The sequence below is a fragment of the Lycium ferocissimum genome, chromosome 9, assembly GCF_029784015.1.
Source record: "Lycium ferocissimum isolate CSIRO_LF1 chromosome 9, AGI_CSIRO_Lferr_CH_V1, whole genome shotgun sequence".
NCBI lineage: Eukaryota > Viridiplantae > Streptophyta > Magnoliopsida > Solanales > Solanaceae > Lycium > Lycium ferocissimum.
Window position 1 is genome coordinate 3512880 of NC_081350.1, and position 10074 is coordinate 3522953.

The following is a 10074-nucleotide window of genomic DNA, read 5'->3' on the forward strand; positions in this document are numbered from 1 at the left end:
CCTATTCCTTATTTTCAATTCATGATTCGCATCCACAATTCACATTCTACAATGCTATTCTCATCAACATACAAACTACATTAATTGCACAATAGTCTCCAAATCAGTCCGCAACAACTACAAAATCGCCTTGAGTCATTCAACATTCATTTCCAACATAGAATTCATAACGACGACGAATAAAACATTAAGCGATATTAATTGCTCATTGTCATATAATATGACCCATTTCGACCAACACTACACATATACATATATGGATGATTCTCATTCATTCCTTCACCTTACAATGATCACAACATGATAACTAGACTTCAATTCATCATTTCAATACAACACAACACACACACACTTACACGGCTAAGCCTCATACATATGGCCTCAACTTCAACATACTTTATTTCATGAATTTCTTCCATTTTAACATACTACAACATACATACAACCTCTACAACACATAAAACATAATCAATTCTTACCTTTTCTCTTCAATTCCACAATAGCCTAGGGTTTCCAAGGATGAAAAATAAAGGGTTGATCGCTCCAACGACACCTCCACGCTACTTAGGGACCTCAATATAGTGGGTTAGCATCAACAAAATAATTTTAGAAGGGCTTGAAATGGGACTTGATTTTTGGGGATGTTGGCCGAGAACAAGCTTGTTGGTTCTTCAACATCTTGATATTTTCTAAGTGTGGGAAAATGAAGAATGAATACTAAGTGGTCATCTTTTAAGCCCCTTTGATGAATCATCCAAGTGTCCCTTGGCCCACACAAGTGTTGGACCAATTAAAATTGTCCACAAATTGTGTGGGCCAACTCCACTTCACACGGCCAACTAAGGAAAAGATGCATGATTTTTAACTTCCATTAATTCCAATTGTGGTCCCAAATTTTCCTAATTGTTCCATGCCAACAAATTCATGCCCAACTTATAACTCAAAATAAAATCGAAGGTCAAAAATTCCGACTTTGTATCCCGAAATAGTTTTGTCCTTAACTTATCATAATTAATCCGAATTGTTCCAATGTACAAAAATATGGGTTCTAACAGCATACTTGTATAAGACTTTGGCAAAAACTCTCTAGACATTTTATTGTTTATGTTACACCCCGTAGTTTCGTATGTTGAGATTCGAGTTACCATTCAGGAGGTATGTGAGCTTATATGTGTTTAACTTATGGTTATAAGGGTTTAAGTGCATATAGTGAGCTATGGAAGGATTGAAGGGCAAGTGGATTAAGGAAATTAAATTTGTTGGAACTTGGAAGAGAATATGAGGGGTAATTTTGGCCCAACTTGGAGAAAACAATATCTCCTAGTATATGAGGAGTTTTAAGGTGTTTCAAAAGCCTAAAATGAAGTTTATAGAGTCTAGTTTCCAACGCAATAAGCCGCACGTCGATACGACATTAGAGTGGAGAATTATGGACGTTACAAGTTAGGCTGATAGAACATAAACGCATGCTACGCATCTTTGCTACGATTGGGGATCCACATGCTACGGTCTTGCTACGGTAACCCCGAATCCGGATTTGGCAACTTATAAGAGGGGTTTTACCCCTCATTTTTTCAAAACACTTCTCAAAATTTCCCAAATTCTCTAGAATAATCCTCCAACTTCCGTCCAAAGAATTTTAGCGCAAATTAAGTGAAATCCCCGAATTTAAGTTTGGACAACACATGGCTGCGATTATAATATCGAATTGCAGCGAAACTTGGGTTGGATTCAAGGTGTTAATCAAAGATATTGCAACTCTAGCGGGTGAAAGGTACGAATCTTTCCTTATTAGTATTGATTTAAGCTTATCTATGAAGGAAAAGTTACTACATGAGCTTATAACGAATTTATGGGTCGAGAAATTGGATCAAACATCGTGTGGGGTGTTTATGGAATATTTTGGTGTTGATAATATTGTTGTTGATGTTGGTATTGTTGTTGTTACTATTGGTTGCTGAATTGAGGTTTTAGGCTAGGCATATAAACAGAGGAGATACTGCCGAAATTTTGGCAGATTCTAGAAAGATTTATTTGGAGGCTTAGGATAAGTATATAACAACGGGCCTAACAATGGTATGAATGGTTTTATATGTAGATTACGAGACTATGAATGATCTTACGTAGATTGCGAGGCAAGAAGTAAGTTGGAAAGTGAAATGTAAGCTTCCAGGTATGTAAGGCAAACCTTTCTTCTTTTGGCATGATCCTTGTTGTTATTCATTCTATATGTAACCCATATGATTCCATTCTTAGACCAGTAAGGTCCAAATGTTTCTTGTGATGGCTTATTGATATTGTACTCCTATTCTATTCCGAAGGGAACACCCATAAGGTGCCACGTTGAGTTATGTATATAGTTCTACTAACGATTTCGAGGAAATGAGTTTTATACTAAAGGAAACATAAAATTTGATTTTCAAAACCACTCCGAAGGGGGTGCGAGATTTTACTACTTCATTTCATTTACGATTTATGTTTACATTCCATAGTATTATCCCTTTGTATTGACATGATCATTTATTCTTTGGGTAAGGAAATAAGATGAAATTGAGTAGAATATAGGTAGTAAGAATTTCATAACAATTCTACCCTCAAACACTCCGGAAGTATGTCCTCCCGAGTCTAGTGAGATACAAATTTGATAACTTTTATGAAAGACTAAGGCTAATAACTGGATTGTGATGAATGGATTAGTGACTTATGATATGATTGAAATTGATATTTGTGGATTGAGTATGTGTTGACATGATGGTGACATTAATAAGCCCGAAGCGACTGCCTGAAGGGGCCATCATTATTAAGCCGAAAGCGGCTGCCCGAAGGGGCCATCATTATTAAACCGGAAGCGGCTGCCCGAAGGGGCCATCATTATTATGCCGGAAACGGCCGTCCGAAGGGACTATTGTGATACTAGCCTAAGCAAACGCGTCCGAAGGGATCATTTCGTTAACGTGTCGGAAGCGGCGTGTGTTGGATTGCATTATTTACTTAAAGATTGTTTTGAGACTTCGCGTGCACATTTATGTTTTTCCAAAATGGCCAGGTGTTGAGTTAGATTGTGATTTCTTCTCTCCTAAGTCAAATTATGATTATGACTTGTTATCACCTTACATACTCGGTACATTGTCCGTCCGACGTCCTTTTGCTGGGACGCTTGCGCGTTTATGCCCGCGTTCCCGCATTGTTTAACGTGTGTAAGTGTATAGCTGGATGCTTGGACATCACGTTGGATTGGCAAGTTCCACCTCATTCGGAGTCAGTGCTGAGTCATGGATAGATATGTATGATTATAGGTATGTCGGGCCCTTTCCCGACTCATAATGTTCGCCTTACTTCTTAGAGACTTCTGCAGACAGTGTCCTATGGTATGTTTGTCGAGATGTCGACAAAGTGATGTCAGTTGAGTCATTTGTGGACTTTAAAAGAGTATGTATTTTAGATGATTTCCATTTGGAAAAGTTTTATGTTCTTAAAAGTTTTTGAAATGACAGGTTTTGATAGAGCGAATGTCTGAGGGTTCGCTCGACTCTGATGAGAGTCGGGTGCCCGTCATGCCCTATCAGGATTGGGGTGTGAGAGTTTAAAAAGTAAAGAATCAAGAAAACATGAACACAATTAGAATAGAAATCCATCCCACTATTTTATAGTAGTGTAAGATAATATTAAATAAAGACAAAAAAATTAGATCACGCGAGCTGGAAGTAATCAACCAAAATGAGACACAAGAACTAAGTCTGATAAGATTTGATATCCAATAAAAGAATTTAAATCATACGAGAGGAAAGATATCTAATACCTTGTAGCTTGTTACTCAAGATAGTTGGAATCCGCTCGAGGTGCTAGAACTAATTAGTTTCAATAGGGGTAACATAACAGGTTTCGGAGTTGGGACTTTAGTTTTAATTATTTGTTGCCGATTTGTAGTCATTTCCATCAACCCAGGCACAAGACGAAAAATTTAATGTTTTATTAATTTTAAACTTAATATATATAATATATTTTACATATATAAATGTATTCAGTATGATTCGGTATTCTTTTGGTTTATTTTTATAAAATAAAAAACCTACCCAATTTTTCTGTACGGTTAGAAATTTATATAAAAACCGTCGATTTTATTACCAAATCCTAATAATCGGTTTGGTACGGTTCGGTTCGATCGGTCAAGGCGGTTTTTACAAAACCATTGACACCACTAAATAAATGTAATATATCCTCTATATAATTATCCTTGTGACAAGCAAGATACAGGAGGTGAGCTTGAAGAGGCTTTTTCTTGGGCATTATTACAAGTAGCAAAAATCTTTTCTCCAGGCACAACTGGAGTTATGTAGATATTCTCCATCTCAATGTTGGTGCAAGATGTGCTATTGCTACAATTCAAATTTATTGCTACCTTGCTGCTTGTAGTTCCATGTAATTTCTTGTATGTTACATTGCTCACTTTGACTGCACTTACCTGTTCAACATTTTTTCAAACAAAAGATAACTTTCAAATTTCTAAGTCTTCTTCAGAAAAATAAAATTTGATATATATATATATATATATATATATATATATATATATATATATATATATATATATATATATATATATATATATATATTTATTTATTTATTAATTTTGTTTTTTTACCCGAGGTTGACATGAATGACCACCATTGCAATAATTCTGATCAATAATTATTGGGTTTTTTACATTTTTGAGTTTAATATTCTCAAAATGTATAGACCTAGCATATCTAGAACCACCCTATGAACGCATGAAAGATATATTTTAGGAAAATTAGTATATGCATACAATTATTCAAAAATAGTTTACCCCATTAATATATACTCTATAAGATATATGAAAGGTCAGACCTTTTGTTACCTGCCATGATTAATTCTAACACTGTTTTGGGTTCCCTCTAGGTAACAATTCATTACATAGACATTTTCCACATTAGCAAATGTGTTATTTGGACCTAAACTTCTGATGCTACATACAAAATATTTGTTATTCTCATCATAATAATAAATTTCCCATTTATAGTAACCAAAAAAAGTGAGATTATTGAAGTACATGGTTCTACCTTATACCATGGCCTGAGCACCTAGTATTGACGGCAATGCAGTCATCACCTGCTTCTTGTTTATTTATTTTTGTGACTTAATTAACTTTGGCGTAAAAAATTAAACATTTTATGCAGTTAATATAAAAGAGTCCCAACATCAATAACTTTAGTAGTTAATACATCATTAATCAACTTAAAACTTCAGGATAAAAATACTGTGAACCTCTATTATTGGTTTTGTAGGTAAATTCAAGAACAGAAATACTTAAGAAAACAGTATGAAATAAGGATAATGGAGAATATGTTTATCTCAACAAGATATTCTGGTAACATTTTGGTTATATTATAAAATCAATATTCACATAATTAAACCCCAAGTTATGCATTTCGATTACTTTTCGAGATAATATCTTAGAAGAACAGTTATACGTAATTAGTAGATACACCTTTGGATTGCTTTTTATTTTTCAAAAAACGTTCTTTTATAAATGCGGTTATTTGCATTAATCTTTTTTGTAAAATTCTAACAAATCATTTTTTCTAATCTATAAACAGGTTGAACATTTTAGGCAGTAGGAAGAAAATGAGAATTAAGTACCAGTTTGGATAATGGAGTCTTGAATTTGAAGCTGGCTAGAGAAAAAGATATCGATACCATCAGTATTGCGACTATAGTTTGGTGCACTTATATGAATATTTGAGAAGGTTACTCCCTTGCTGTAAGTAAGGATTATATGGTTTCTCGAACTATTCACTAGTCTTATTCCACTTAATCGAAGCCCATTACAATAATTAAAGTGGACAGCCTACAAAAAAGGGCGAAAAGTACTCTTTGTAATCTTATAAAGGAATAAGATACTTGCAAAAATGAATAGACTCAAGTAATAAACTCTAGTAAAGGATAAATCGCATAAGGATTAGATTGATTTAAACATAATTTACCAGGAAAAAGGAGGAAGTTCAACTAGTGATTCGTATTAGACGCACCCTTGTATTTGATAATCATTTTAGAAAAATGAACAGACAGTGACTGCATTATATTTACTCCATACCGTTGGCTTGGTGCAAGTCGCTTTCACCTGAAACAAATGATATCACTTGTTAATATTTATGCAAGCAATGTACTGTTAAGAATTTGCTTCTAAAATGTTAGTAAAGTACTCCCTCGGTCCTAAAACTTAGCATAGAGTTTAAGAAATAAAGGAATGCTTTTGAAATGTGTGGTCCAAAATAAGCCTTAGATATTTGTGTGACTATAAATCATCTCATAAAGTTAAATTATTTCTAAATATAGAAAGGTGTCAATTTTTTTGGGACAGACTAAAAAGGAAAGAAGACAATCTTTTTTGAGATGGGGGGAGACGGAGGGAGCATAACATTAAAGTTGAAGTAGCACATTTGTTCTCTTCGAACTGTGAATGTTGTTTGTTGCAACAATTTGCAGTGCGGTTAGTGCCATATTAGATTAATTGCAGTGTACAGGACAGAACTACGTGGTTTGGACGGAGTTCAATTGAATCACATTAATTTGTCAGAAAATTATACTGTGGAAATAAGGTAAAACAACCTTTTTTATATCCATATGAATTCCTTAAGAATGGAAGTTTTTCTTGTATAGTTAAGAAATTGTTTAAGCTCGATTTAGAGGAGAGACGCACCCTGGTACCGCTAGGAGTGTTCCACCAGCGTTGGCCATGGCCATTGATAGTACCGGAACCATTGCTGAAGATACCAAAAACTCCGGTAAAATAAATCCAGCTTACATTTTCACAACCTGTCCACGCCTCTGGATCCTCCGGTGCTTCAATGGATCCTGATAACCGCAAGTAGGGGTGTCAAATAGGCGGGTTATATGCAGTCTACAAGCATGCTCCAGCTTGTAATATATCATTTTTTTTTTAATAACTACATGACATAACTAACTCTACTATATATTTATATTTAGTAGCTATAGTTTAAAATAATTACATCCCATAGCTAACAATAATATGTTAAATACAACTTATAGCTGTGTCATATATATATATATATATATATATATATATATATATATATATATATATATATATATATATATGTGTGTGTGTGTGTGTGCGCGCGCGCGCGGTAGAATACCCAACATCAAATTATTCACTTCCAACCCAACCCTCTCATCTCTCTTTCTCTCCTCTTCCCCTCACTTCTGTCCTTCACCGCCGGAGACGCCAGAGCGCCGTCTCCGACGAACCACCACATATTAATTTTCAGTTTTTCTCCCTCTCTCTCTCTTCCATGAAAAATGTTCAATGTTCTTCAAGTCCACTATGTCTTTTCCGATGCAGGTAAACACTAGTGAAATTTGAATCATCGCTTAGCAGAAAAATCTAAGAATCAGATTCACAAGACTAAAAATTGCAATGGAATTACATTGTAGGACAAAAAATTACAAGAAAAAATCTGCCATATCAGATCTGAACGGCGGTGCCGGATCTGGAAACAGATCCGAAGATGTTATGTTGTTGTTGTTGTTGGCCGGTGTTGATGACGATGGTGGTGACGGCGGACGACGGACGACGGATTGCGTATCCACTGTTGATGACGATGACAGCAGTCAGGTCTGTGTATTCATCAGATCTGGCCGACGGTGGCTTTTCCGGTTAGATTCCGATGCCGAATCTGAAAAATCGTGTTTCATTTTTAGTGTATTCATTAATTTTTTAGCATACAATTCAGTGTATTCATTAATTTTTAGCATACAATTCAGTGTATTCATTATTTTTTAGCATTGGGTGTACATTCGTTAATTTTATTTCTTGTATACAAATGTATACAGGCAATTTTTAATTGTATACAAATGAATAGAGTTAAATTTATTTCTTGTATTCAGTTTTTGAGTGAATTCGTTAATTTTTTTAGTGCAAAATTTTGTGTTTCGTATACAACCGATTAAATATAATAAAGTGAATACAGTGTAAAAATAGCTACAATGAATACAGTTGAGTTGAATACATTTAAATTGAATACAAAATTCAAAGAATTTTAATATTTGTATTCATGAATACGAATACGCGAATACAATAAGTAACAAGTGCTGAATTTTGCTATATGTTTGCTATGTCATGTAAATAGGTAAAATGTAGCCAAAATGCATAAATAAAGCTTTCAAGTTAGTCATTTATGAAATTTTTCCTTCTTTTTTTTTAGAAGAATATTGATGGGCTTGAAGAGAAATTGAAGCATCTTTACTTGTATCTGAATATTGGTGGACTTGCAAGGCCCTTCGAATGTAATGGGCCGTACTAGATATGACTTTCCACTTGGTACAAGTATTGATGGATTTTTATTTGCATCAGTACACGCAGCCCTCCAAGCTTGTTTGAATGCCTATAATTATAGAATCACAAGGTGTAAATAACTGGAAAAGAACAATTTTTCTTTCCTTTTTATGTCGATTTTATTCTTCTTTCCTGGAGAAAAAAAAAAGGAGGCCCTCAATCAATGTAAAAGATCATTTCATTCTCAATAATTACTAAAAAGATCTTCTGCAATGCACAATATATACACACACACATATACGTGATCCAGATGATATGCAGTTTTTAAGAAGTTTAACTTATATATGCCAACAATTTAAAGATCACCTGATTCTATAAAAATCCTTTACACTATTAGAATGTATAAGTTAAACTCATTTCACTTACGCTTACTAGCTCACTTAACAGTATTTTTCAAAAGCAAATGAGCAATTGAAATTATGTGTTACTTGAGTGTCATCGTGCACTCCATCTCCAGCAGCGCCATAACTCGTCACATCAAAATTAATAGCAAGACTTATTTCAAGAAGAAATGGAGTAATACAAATTACAAAAATGAGAGCTTGATCCTGCAAGAATTTAGGCACAAGAAACAAAAAATAAATTATCATGATTAGCAATGAAATTCGTAATAACTATTAGCAGCGTCGGTGAAACAATTCTAATATAACAACAACAAAAAACAACCCAACTCAAAATGAATAATTAAATCAAGAAGAGTCTTAATTATAGCATATGTACTAAATTCAAAAACTTAAGAATATGAAAATTAACAATTCGTATAAGACTTTGAGCTCACCATTCAAAACGAAGGCAGAATAGTGAAAAAAGTTCGTTCCTTTTTCGTTTTTTCTCTTTTTTTTTTTTTTTTTTTCTTCTGTTGTACTTTTCTTGTTTGGAGGAGGGCCTTTATACACTTCTCAGCATTGCATTTATTATGGCAAAAGATTTTCTAAAATCTACTTCATGATTCGGATCCTTTAGGTATAAATGTGGAGGCGGTAAAATTAACCCAACATACTTATTGTAATCTCATAAGGGGGTCTGAAGAGTGTAGAATGTACACAGACATTACTCCTACCTTTATGGGGTAGAAAAGCTGTTTTTGATAGACCCTTAGCTCGAAAGAAAAGACGCTGGCAAAATTAACCCATGAAAATATAATTCGTCCAATTTGCTTAAGTTTGGATGGGTTAATTAACCTACCCTTTATTAAACCAGTCCATTTTAATCCCTCAAGTGGGGATAACTTCATGACTTGATCTTTAAAGCAATTGGTCTTAAATTTTTGACCCATTAAGAAAAGCTTTGTAAAAGTAGCCTCCATTAAATTTAATGAAAATTAATTGGACAAAACTACCCTCAGATCCAAACATCCGCTAAAACCTAAACTCCCAAACACCTCCTACTTCTTCCTCTATTCTTCACTTTTTCCCACTCTTCTGAAGGATTCTAATCTCATTTCTTCTTTCTTCAATCTCTTCCCATTCTTCTAAAGCGATTTCAATTTCCATTCTATCAACTATAACCGCTTTCGGTTTAGGTGCGCAACCCACATCTACAGGAATTAGCTTATATACTCCCCGAATAGTACTATAAGAATCTGTACTGAACATCCTGCATGCAATAACATATTTCGGTTCGGGTATTTGCTCATATAATCTCACCAAAGAGGAGGTCATTTTCATTGTTACTGTTCCGGCTGTTAAAATTAGATCCGC